Raw genomic sequence first — 12,058 nt, 5'->3', positions numbered from 1 at the left:
GAACAGACACTTCTCAGAAGAAGAAATTCAGATGGTCAACAAATACATGAAAAAAATGTTCAATGTCTCTAGCAATTAGGGAAATGCAAATTAAAACTACAGTGAGATTTCATGTCACTAGAGTCAGATTGGCAATTATCAAGAATACAAGTAACAATAAATATTGGCAAGGATGTAGGGAAGAAGGTACACTCATACATTGCTGGTAGGACTGCAAATTGGTACAACCACCATGGAAAGCAGTATGGAAATTCCTCAGAAAACTTGTAATGGAACCATCATTTGACCCAGTTACCCCACTCCTCAGTATATATCCAAAGGACTTAAAATTAACATAGTATAGTGATACCACCACATCAATGTTTAAAAGCAGCTCAATTCACAATAACTAAGCTATGGAACCAACCTAGTTGCCCTTCAACAGATGAATGGATAAAGAAAGTGTGGTATATATCCAATGGAATATTAGCCAGAAAAAAAATGAAATTATGGCATTTGCAGGTAAATGGATGGAACTTGGAGACTATCATGCTAAGTGAAATATGCCAATCCCGAAAAACCAAACACCAAATGTTCTCTCTAATATATGTATGCTAACTCACAATAAGTGGCAGTGGGGAGAAAAGAATACAAGTTCACGGGATTAGATAAAGAGGAATAAAGGGAAAGGAGGGTACATTGGAATAGGAAAGTCAGTAGAATGAATTGGACAAAACTTTCCCATGTTCATATATGAATACACCACAGAGAATCTCCATATCACTTCCATCCACAAGACTGGGATCCTAATTAGAATAAAATATACTGCATGTTTGTATAAATATGTCAAAATATACTCCACTGTCATATATAACTAAAAAGAATAAATTTTGGGCTAGGGCTGTGGCTCAGTGGTGGAGCACTTGCCTCTCACGTGTGAGGCCCTGGATTCGATCCTCAGTACTACATAAAGATAAATAAACAAAATAAAGATATTTTTAAGAAGAATAAGTTTTAAAAAAGAAAACCCTCTTCTTACAATCCTCTTGGGATCTTAACTTAAACACCCTTAGTCCTCTTTCATGTGCTTCCTCTCAAGGATACTGAGGGAAATGGAACTACCCAAGTATCTCAGTGTGTATGTGTGTTTCACAGGTTGAATATAACTGAGTATGCATTTCCCAGGGACATGGAAATGTGTAACAGGGAACAAATGTCACTGAATCAACTTTAAAAATGGTAACAGAGAAGCCCAATAAGCAGAAGTAAAGTACTATTTGGCTAATGTCATGATGCTTTGATAATTGGGGCTATTCTGGAGAAATAAGGAAGAAAAGTATATCTAAGAGATCAGCCTGGGTTGCATCTCTGCTGTTTTAGAAGCCCTTTCCCCTCTTATGCATTAGATGTGTAAAAATAAAGTTGGATCAGATTTTAAAGTTGTAGAACCTCATTATGCATACAAAAGAACAGTGGATGCCAGGCATAGTGGAGCATGCCTGTAATCCCAGCAGTTCCGAAGGCTGAGGCAGGAGAATTCCAAGTTCAAAGCCAGCCTCAGCAACTTAGCAAGGTTCTAAGCAACTTAGCAAGACCCTCAAAATGAAAAATGTAAACAGCTGGGGATGTGTCTCAGTGGTAAAGCACTTCTGAGTTCAATCCCTGTTACCAAAAATAAAAAAATAAAATAAAATAAAGAATTGTGGAAGAACTGGGAAACCTCAAACTCAAAGTGCTAGAAAATCCCATTCACTATATTTTTTACAGTTCTGGCTGCTAGGAATTCCAAGATCAAGGCACATGTAGATTCAGTGTCTAGTGAAGGCCCATTCTTCATAGACATTGCTGTAAGGGGTCCTCACATGGCAAAAGAGTGGAGGAACAAAAAGGGGCCTATGCTACTTCCCTCCAGTCCTTTTATAAGGTACTACAGATGGTCCCTGATTTATAAATTTTTCTTTTGCTTAACCATGGTGGGAAAGCAATGTTCATTCAATAGAAACTGTGTTTCAAATTTTAAATTTTGTTTTTCCAGACTAGCAATATGAATTCTGATATACTCCTGATGCTGGCCATGAATGGAGCTTACAGGATTGGAGGTTGTTCTAGTGAGTGAGTGAGTGGTGAGGAGGAGGGGTGCTATGACCTTGCTGTACACGACGGTTACAACAAATTATTCTTTTTTAATGTAAAAGAAATGGTCTTTATTTTGGGATCACATGTTTATACTATTTGTTGTTTCTAGATTCATTTTATTCAATATTTAAAATCTTTATGAAATGTGAAGAGTGCTGTAGCACATGACTGTCCTCGAAGCAACTGGGGAGTCTGAAGCAGGAGAATAGTTAAGTTTGAAAAGAGAACCTATCTCAAAATTTAAGAAAACACACGCACACACACACACACAAATGTTTAAAAGGCTGGGGCGTGCAGTTCAGTGGTAGAACACCCCTGAGTTTAATCCCCAGTATTAAAAAATCTTTATGAAATAGGTTACAATAAATTGTTAAAATTTATTTTTCTTTCTTTAAAAATAACTATAGCTACTGAAATTTTTTTTTGACTTTATAGACTTGAATTTTTTAAACTTTTGACCCTTTTGTAGTAAGACTTAGCTTAAAACACAAATATATTATACATATATACAAAAATATTCTTTCTCTCCTTATAAGGATTTTTTATGTCTAATTTTTTTTTTTTGCCTTTTAAATTTTCTGTTAAAAACTATGGCATGATGGGGCTGGGGATGTGGCTCAAGTGGTAGCGCGCTCGCCTGGCATGCGTGCAGCCCGGGTTCGATCCTCAGCACCACATACAAACAGAGATGTTGTGTCCTCCGAAAACTAAAAGAAAATAAATATTAAAAAAATTCTTTCTGTCTCTCCCTCTCTCTCCCTCTCTCTCTTTAAAAAAAAAACAAAAACAAAAAAAAACTATGGCATGAACACACACATTAGCGTAGGCCTATGCAGGGTCAAGACCACCAATATCACTGACCTCCCCCTCCATATCTAGGGCAATAACAGCCATAGATAGAGCTGTCATCTCCTATGATAACAATGCCTTCTGGAATACTCCTGAAGGATGATACAATTAACTTTTTTTTTTTCTGTAAGTAGAAGGAATACATTCTAAAATACTGATTAAAAGTATAGTATGATAGCCAGGCACAGTGGCATACACCTGTAATCCCAGCAGCTCGGGAGACTGAGGCAGGAGGATTGTGAGTTCAAAGCCAGACTCAGCAACTAGTGAGATGCTAAGCAGCTCAGCAAGATCATCTCTAAATAAAATATAAAAGGGCTGGGGATGTGGCTCAGTAGTTGAGTGCCCCTGGGTTCAATCTCCAGTACCAAAAAAAAAAAACGTGCAAAAGTATAGTATGGTAAATACACAAACCAGTAATAATCACTATTATCATTTTCAAGTATTATGTAGTATATACAATTGTATATGCTGTATTTTTATATGACTGGTAGTATCACCGTGAATACTTAACACACTATGCTATGACATTACCACAGCTAGGATGTCATTAGGCCATAGGAATTTTTCAGCTTCACTATAATCTCTGGGACTATCATTGTTTATACATGGTCTGCATTGACTAAAATGTTCTTATGTGACTATATTATAGTTCTAACCCATGGGTTTAATAAACTTAAATTTTCTGTTCAACTTTAAAACCACATTAGTTTACCTGGTATCTTTGTGTAATTGGCACAATTAGCAAAACAGTGCCTCTGCTCTTTCATTAGCTCACTGTCCACATTGTAACTAAAGAAACTGGGAGCTGTCTGAACAGTTTTTTAAATATCCACTTGCAAAAACAGAGGGTGTGTTTTGGTGAAAGCTTTGGAGAGGTTTTGCTTGAAGGAAAAGAGAAAGGAGAATAGAAGGAAGGAAACTAAAGAAGGAATATTCTATCATAAGATATTTCAGTTTATTACTCAGTCCCCCACCATTATTCTACCCCAAGAGCTTTCAAGGATATACTTGAGCCAATAGCTATACAGATTACAGTGCAATGGTTAAATGAAAAAACACTCAACATCAACAGTTAACAAATCCATATCAAGAGAAATATAACTAAGGTAAGAAATTCTTAAGCACAACGAGGGGAAATTTTGCTTGGTTAATCAGGGTTTATAGGGCCTGTGACTTTAAAATCTTCATGTCTGGGTCTTTCAATTAATGCTAAGTCATTTACAACAAGTTGTATAATTCAGGTTGTTCTCCCAAGATTTGGCAGTTGTTTCACATTTCTGGTTGCATCTTTTTTTTATTAGTGTATTATAGTTATAATGAGATTCATTTTAACATATTCATAAACTCATGTAACAGTTTTCTCCATTTCAATCCCCAGTACATCTTTCCCTCTTCTACTCTCTCCTCCTGATCCCTTTCCTCTACTCCATTGGTTTTCCTGCCATTTATTTATTTTTAATTATTTCATTATAAGTATATGTAAAATTTGAATGCATTGTGATATATTCTTACATGCACATAGCATAATTTGGTCAACTTCATTCCCCAGTTCTTATCTTTCCCACTCCCCTCCTTCTTCCTTGGTTACCCCACTTCTGCTCTACTGATCTCCCTTCTATTTGGGCAAGATCCCTGTTTTTTATTTCTTTTTCCTTTTTCACCTTTTTCCTTTTCTAACTTCTTAAAATTAGCCAACATGCTTCTAAGGCTTTTCATAACCCCTTTTTGGCAAAGGGACTCCCTAATGAAAGCAGAACAGGAATGATTTCCTAAAGAACACAAATAACCATCAGACCATCAGTCATGCCAAGAGGCTCAACATAAACATAACCCCAGTTCAGGTAGGGCTTGACTGGACTGGCATCCCCTTAAAAGGAAACATCTATCCCCAAGGGGGCTGCTTTATTTACATAAACTTAGAAACAACAAAACCAGCCTATTAGTCTGTGCTTCTGCTTTCTCAAAATGGGGATGATACCAGAACCTACTTCACATGGTCAAGATTTAATGAATTCATACATGTAAAATGCTTAGTACAGTACCTGACAAAAATAAGTGCTCAGTAAGTTTTTATTATTTTTCTCATTATTATTGGTAGTGTTAATTAATACAGTCTCAAAATCCAGCAATCTATATATACCCATATAGTGGTTAGCAGAAGGAAGATTTTCTTATAGGAGCATACAGTTTCCCTCATTCAAATCTATATCTTTCTGACCCAGCAATCCTGTATGCAGGTATTTCCCAAAAGATTTAAAATCAGTTTGTTGAAGAGACATCTGCACTTCCATGTTCATTGCAACATCACTCGGAATAGCCAAATTATGGAATCTACCCAAGTATCCCCAAACAGATGAATGAATAAAGAAAGTATGGTGCCAGGCATGGTGACACATGACTGTAACCCCAGCAACTTAGGAGGCTGAGGCAGGAGGATCACAAACTCAAGGCCAAACTTAGCAACTTAGCATGACCCTGTAATAATATTTTTAAAAAAAAAAGGCCTGGGGACATACCTCAGTGGTACAAAACTGTGGGTTCAATGCCCAGAACCACAAAAAAATAAAAATAAAATATAGTGTGTATACACATACACACACATGCGCGCACACACACACACACACACACACACACACACACACACAATTGAATACTATTTGCCCTTAAAAAAAAAGAAATTCTTGCCAGGTGCAGTGGCACATGCCTATAATCCCAGTGGCTCAGAAGGCTGAGGCAGGGGGATCACAATTTCAGAGCCAGCCTCAACAAAAACTAAGCAACTCAGTGAGACCCTGTCTCTAAATAAAAAATACAAAATAGGGCTGGGGATGTGGCTCAGTGGTCAAGTGCCCCTGAGTTCAATCCCCAGTACCAAAAAAAAAAAAAAAAAAACCAGATTCTTTCATTTGCAACAACATGAATGGAATTGAAGGATATTATGTAAAATAATCCAGGCACAGGAAAATGAATACCACAAAAACAATTGAGCTCATAGGATCAGAGAGTAGAAAGGTGATTAACAGAGGCTAGAGACTGGGGAAAATGGAGAGGTGATAATCAAAGTACACCAAGTATCTGTTACACAATAGGAATAAGTTTGTTTTGTTTTTACAGTGTTTGGAATCAAACCCCTGGCCTCACACATACTATGCAAGTGCTCCACTACTGAGCTACACCTGCAGCCCTGGTGGGGTTTTTTTGTTTGTTTTATTGAGATTCTACTGCAAAGCATGGTAAAAGTAGTTAATAATAGTGTATTGTATATTTTTTTAATTGCTAAGAGTAAAATTTTAAGTGTTCTCAACACAAAAATAAGTATTTGAGCTAGGTGAAATTAGCCAATCTCAAAAAACTAAATGCCAAATGATTTCTCTGATTTAAGGATGCTGATTCCTAATATGCTGGGCGGGGGTTGGGGAAGGATAAGAGGATTAAATGAACTCTAGATAGGGCAAAGGGGAAAAGGGGAGGGAGTGGAAGAGAAAAAAGACAGGGTAATGATGACTATCACATTTCTCTAAGACACGTATGAAAGGGTGTGACTCTGTACAACCAGAGATGTGAAAAATTGTGTTCTATATGAGTAATATGAATTGTAATGCATTCTGTTGTCATATATAACAAATTAAATTTTTAAAAAAATAAAAAATAAATTAAAAATGAAGGATATGTGTTGAAAAGGAAAAAATAAGTATTTGAAGTGATGGATATGTTTAATAGCTTTATTTAATTATTCTACAGTGTATTTATAAACCAGAATATCACTTTGTCCCCCACAAATATATGCAATTATAAATTATCAATTTAAAATAAAATTTAATTTTCAAAAATTTAAAAATAGAGGCTTGTAAAAACAAAAATCTATGCCTTTCTCACACACATCCACAAAGCCCATATTCCCTAGGAAAACCTGAGCATATAATCCTGAGTTCCTCTTCCATGTAGGCTTCATCAAATGTCCCCAGAAGCCAATATGTACAGAAATTCTCAGGTTTCTAAAAAGCCATGGGGCAAGCCAGGCACGCCTATAATCCCAGCAGCTCTGGAGGCTGAGGTAGGAGGATCATGAGTTCAAAACCAGCCTCAGCAATGGTGAGTGCTAAGCAACTCAGCAAGACCCTGTCTCTAAATAAAATACAAAATAGGTCTGGGGATGTGGATAGGGGTTAAGGGCTGCTGGATTCAATCCCTGGTACAAAAAAAAAAAAATAGAAGAAGAAGAATGAAACAAGATCGTGATTAGAATGCTCCCAAGAATAAGAACCAAGTTCTTTCACCTTTCAACCTCCAGTGTCTAGTACGTGGCATGGCCTGGAGTAGGTGCTCAGTGAAATTTAATTGAATTGTACAATAAGGGAAAGCAGCAGCAATTCTCAACCCTCCTTAACAGATACCACAGCCTCAGTGAGTACAGAAAGAGAGAGAGATGCTGTCATCTACAGTATGAGTAGGGATATAGCAAGGCTTTCATTCCTTTCATTTCTCTCACATTAGATGCAGTTATATTACTTGTATACAGTTTCAATATTCTGTGTTGTCACAGTCAACCTGCAGCAGCATGGTGTGACACACACCTAACAGCACTGAAAGGGCTTCCTGCCCATAGAGACCTTATAGCCTGTCATGATGCTTATGGATTAGGATTTTGCAGGGAGCTGGGGACTGGGGCTCCAGGGCATTCAACCACTGAGCCACACCCCCAGCCCTATTCTGTATTTTATTCAGAGCAGAATCTCACTGAGTTGCTTAGCACCTCACATTTGCTGAGGTTGGCTTTGAACTCGTGTTCTTCCTGCCTCAACCTTCTGAGTCACTGGGATTACAGGTGTGCGCCACCATGCCCAGCTGGATTCGTTTTTTTTTTTTTTAAAGAGAGAGTGAGAGACAGAGAGAGAGGGAGAGAGACAGACAGACAGAGAGAGAGAGCGAGACAGAGAGAGAGAGAGAGAGAGAGAGAGAGAGAGAGAGAGAGAGTATTTTTTTAATATTTATTTTTTAGTTTTCGGCAGGCACAACATCTTTGTTTTGTATGTGGTGCTGAGGATCGAACCTGGGCCACACGCATGCCAGGCGAGCATGCTACCGCTTGAGCCACATCCCCAGCCCCTTTTTTTTTTTAACTATTAGAAAAGGTTAACATGAATCAAAGAGCAGATCATCTAGTTAAATGGAGAGAGCTAGAACTCAGCTCCTATAGCTCTTTTGTAGAAAGCCAATGATTATTTAGACCTCTTAAATTCTGTATTATAATATCCTCTTATACTAGATTCCATTAGATATATGGTAAGCACATGGTTCTCCTGCAATAATAATGTAATAAAACATCCTGCTTTTAGAGTTGTTGACCAATCATCTGGTACTCTATACTTATGTAGAATATATTTCTTTAACACACTGGCAGAGAAAGTAACACTTATCCCTAGTTGCAGAGACTTGATGAGACCACGGTCCTACCTACATAGCCAACTCAAGGGTACAGATATTTTTAAAGATAGAGATAATTGTTTAAATACAATTTTGGAGAAAGAAAACTGAAGGATAAAGAATGGCATGAACAGTCAGTTTTAATTTTTATTGCTATACTTATAAAGAAAAGCAGAGGCACCTGCATGTCATTTAGTTGCCACACTCTCTTGTCACAAACACTTTTTCTTTGCTCCTTCCCTTGTCAGGCTGTGAATTTTCCAAATCTTCACTCTATTTCCTTTTCATCCCAATACCATAATCTAACTAAAAGCAATCAATAATACTCATGCTGTGGCCTGAATACTTTGTGGTTTTGAAATTTCCTCTGCTAGATAAACTAGTCCATCATTCTTAAATTTAGTCTTCCACAAAATCTTAGGGCATGGACACAATGCAGGCAAGTTCTTTATTTTATTTTTGGTACTAGAGATTGAACACAGGTGTGCTCTACCACTAAGCCATATTCCCAGTCCTTTATATTTTGAGACAGGGTCACCCTAAATTGCCTAAGCTGACCTTGATTTTATAATCTTCCTGCCTCAGCCTCCCAAGTAGCTGGGATGACAGGCATGCAACACTGTGCTGGGTTGCAGTCAACTTCTTTGTCATGGTATAATGAGGATGACCTTTAGTCCAAATTCCAATAGAATCTTCATTTCCATCTGAAACATCATCAACATGGCCTTTATTGTCCAATTTTGCATCAGTGTTCTGGTAACTACCTCTTATTCAATCTCCAAGATATTTTAGCTCTTTTTTAGTCTCCTCATCTTCTGAATCCTCAGTAGAATCACCATAACACTCCACTTCAGATTATTCTAGGCTTTTTTTTTTTAAGTCTGTTCTTCCAAACTCTTCCAACCTGTGCCAGTTACAAAATTCCAAAGCCATATCCATATTTTCAGGTATAGTAATTGCAATGATCCAAAATCTTGATACCAATTTTATGTATCAGTCAGTTTTTGTTGCTATAAAAATACCCAAGTGCTATAATTTGAATCTGGAGGCTACCAAAAACACGTTTTTTAAAATACGTTTATTTTATTTATTTATATATGGCACTGAGGATCGAACCCAGGGCCTCACATGTGCTAGGCTCAGCTCTACTGCTGAGCCACAAGCCCAGCCCACAAAAAGCACGTTTTAAAGGTTGGTCCCCAGCACATGGCTAATGGAGCCTTTAGTAGATGGAGCCCAGTAGGAGGCTTTAGGTCATTGGAGGAATTTGCCTCAAACAGGGAAATTTCCCTCAAAGAGGACCCTGTTCTCTTCTTTCCTTCCTGGAAATGAGGTGAATTGGCTTTCTCAGCCACATACACTCCCACCATGATGTAATGTCTCATTACAGGCCCTAAAACAATGGGATGACTGACCATAGACGTAAATCTCTGAAATTATGAGGCAAAATAAACTTTTGCTTTTTATGCTGATTATCTCAGGTATTTTATTACAGTAATGGAAAGTTGATTAACACACTGAGGTAAGGCACTTTTATAAAGAGGACTTGGCATCATACTGCAGTGATACATGCACACCATACCCATGTTTATAGCAGCACAATTAATTCATAATAGTCAAACTATGGAACCAGCCTAGGTGTCCATCAACAGATGGATGGATAAAGAATGGTATATATATATAACAATGGAGTTTTATTCAGCCATAAAAACAATAAAATTTTGTCATTTGCAGGAAAATGGATGGAACTAGAGACCATCAGGTTAAGCAAAATAAGTCAAATTCAGAAGGTCATATGTTTTCTTTAATATGTGGAAGCCAGAGAGAAAAAGGAAAAGAAATATGGGGGGAAGATCTCATGAAAATCAAAGGGAGATCAGCAGAAGAAAGTTGGGAGGCAAGGAGGCAGGGAGAAAATACTAGGGAATGATACTGGTCAAATTATATTTTGTTTGTTATTCCACATTTTTATTGGTGCATTAAAGTTATACATATTGATGAGATTTGTTGTTACATATTCATACATGCACACAATAATATAATTTAGCCAATATCACTCCCCAGCATTTCCCACCTTCCTCCCCTTGGTCATTTTCCTCTACAGATCTTCCCTTGATTTTCAGGAGCTCCACCCCGACTTTCTTTTCCTTTTTCCCTCCCTAGTTTCCATATATGAGAGAAAACATACAATCTTGACCTTCTGAGGTTGACTTATCACTTAACATGATGGTCTCTAGTTCTATCTATTTTCCTGCAAATTACATGGTTTCATTTTTCTTTATGGCTGAATAAAATTCCATTGTGTATATATTCCACATATTCTTTATCTAGTTCATCTGTTAATGGATACCTATGTTGTTTCCATAGTTTGTCTATTGTGAGCTGCTATAAACATGGGTATGCATGTATCACTGTAGTAAGATGACTTTAATTCTTTAGGATAAAAAACAAGGAGTGATATGGCTGGGTCATATCATGGTTCCATGCCTAGTCTTTACAGGAAAGTCCACACTGATTTCCACAGTGGGTGTAATAATTTACAGTCCCACCAACAGTGTAAAAATGTTCCTTTTCATCCACATCCTCTCAAGCATTTATAGTTAATTGTATTCTTGATGACTGCCATTCTGACTGGTGTGAGATGAAATCTCAGTGCAGTTTTGATTTGCATTTCCCTAATTGCTAATAATTCTGGTTATTTTTTCATGTATTGTTAGCCATTTGAATTTATTCTTTTGAGAGGTATCTATTTATTTAATTTACCCATCTATTAACTGGGTTATTTGGGGGTTTTGTGCTAAGTTTTTCAAGTTTTTTATACATTCAAGATATTAATCCTCTGTATTTATCAGAAGAGTATCTAGCAGAGATTTTCTCCCATTCTGTGTATTCTTTCTTCACATTCCTAATTGTTTCCTTTGTTGTGCAGAAGCTTTTTAATTTGCTGCCATCCCATTTGCTAATGCTTGGCATTATTTCCTGAGCTTTAGGGATCCTATTGAAAAAGTTGTTGCCTGTGCCTAAAAGTCAGAGTGTTGACCATACATTTTCTTCTAGGAGTTGCATAGTTTCTGACCTAATCCTGATATCTTTGAGCCATTTTGAGTTGATTTTTGTGTAAGGTGAGAGATAAGGGTCTAGTTTTATTCTTCTATGTTTGGTTAACCAGTTGTCCTAGCATCATTTGTTTAAAAAGCTATCTTTTCTCCAGTATATGTTTTGGCACGTTTGTCAAGGGTCAGATGACTGTAGATGGATGGATTTGTCTCTATTTCTTCTATTCTGTATGATTGGTCTATGTGTCTGTTTTTTTGCCAGTACCATGCAGTTTTTGTTACCATAGCTCTGTAGTATAATTTGAAGTTGTGATGCCTCCAGTTTTGCTTTCCTGGCTAAAAATTGCTTTGGCTATTCTGGATCTTTTATTCTTCCAAATGAATTTTAGGATTTTTTTTTCTAGTTCTGTGAAAAATGTCATAGTCATTTTGATGCCTCCAGTATCTGGATATCCATCTCATTCTGAAGGTTTGGAAAATTTTCTGTTATTTCCCTGAAGAGTTAATCCAATCCATTAGCCCACATTTCACAGCCATTCTTGATTCCAGTGATTGTTAAATTTGGTCTCTTCATGTTTTCCCAGAGTTCTTTTATATTCTAGTTATGGTTA

Source organism: Callospermophilus lateralis, chromosome X, assembly GCF_048772815.1.
Source record: "Callospermophilus lateralis isolate mCalLat2 chromosome X, mCalLat2.hap1, whole genome shotgun sequence".
Lineage (NCBI taxonomy): Eukaryota > Metazoa > Chordata > Mammalia > Rodentia > Sciuridae > Callospermophilus > Callospermophilus lateralis.
This window is presented reverse-complemented; position numbering follows the sequence as displayed.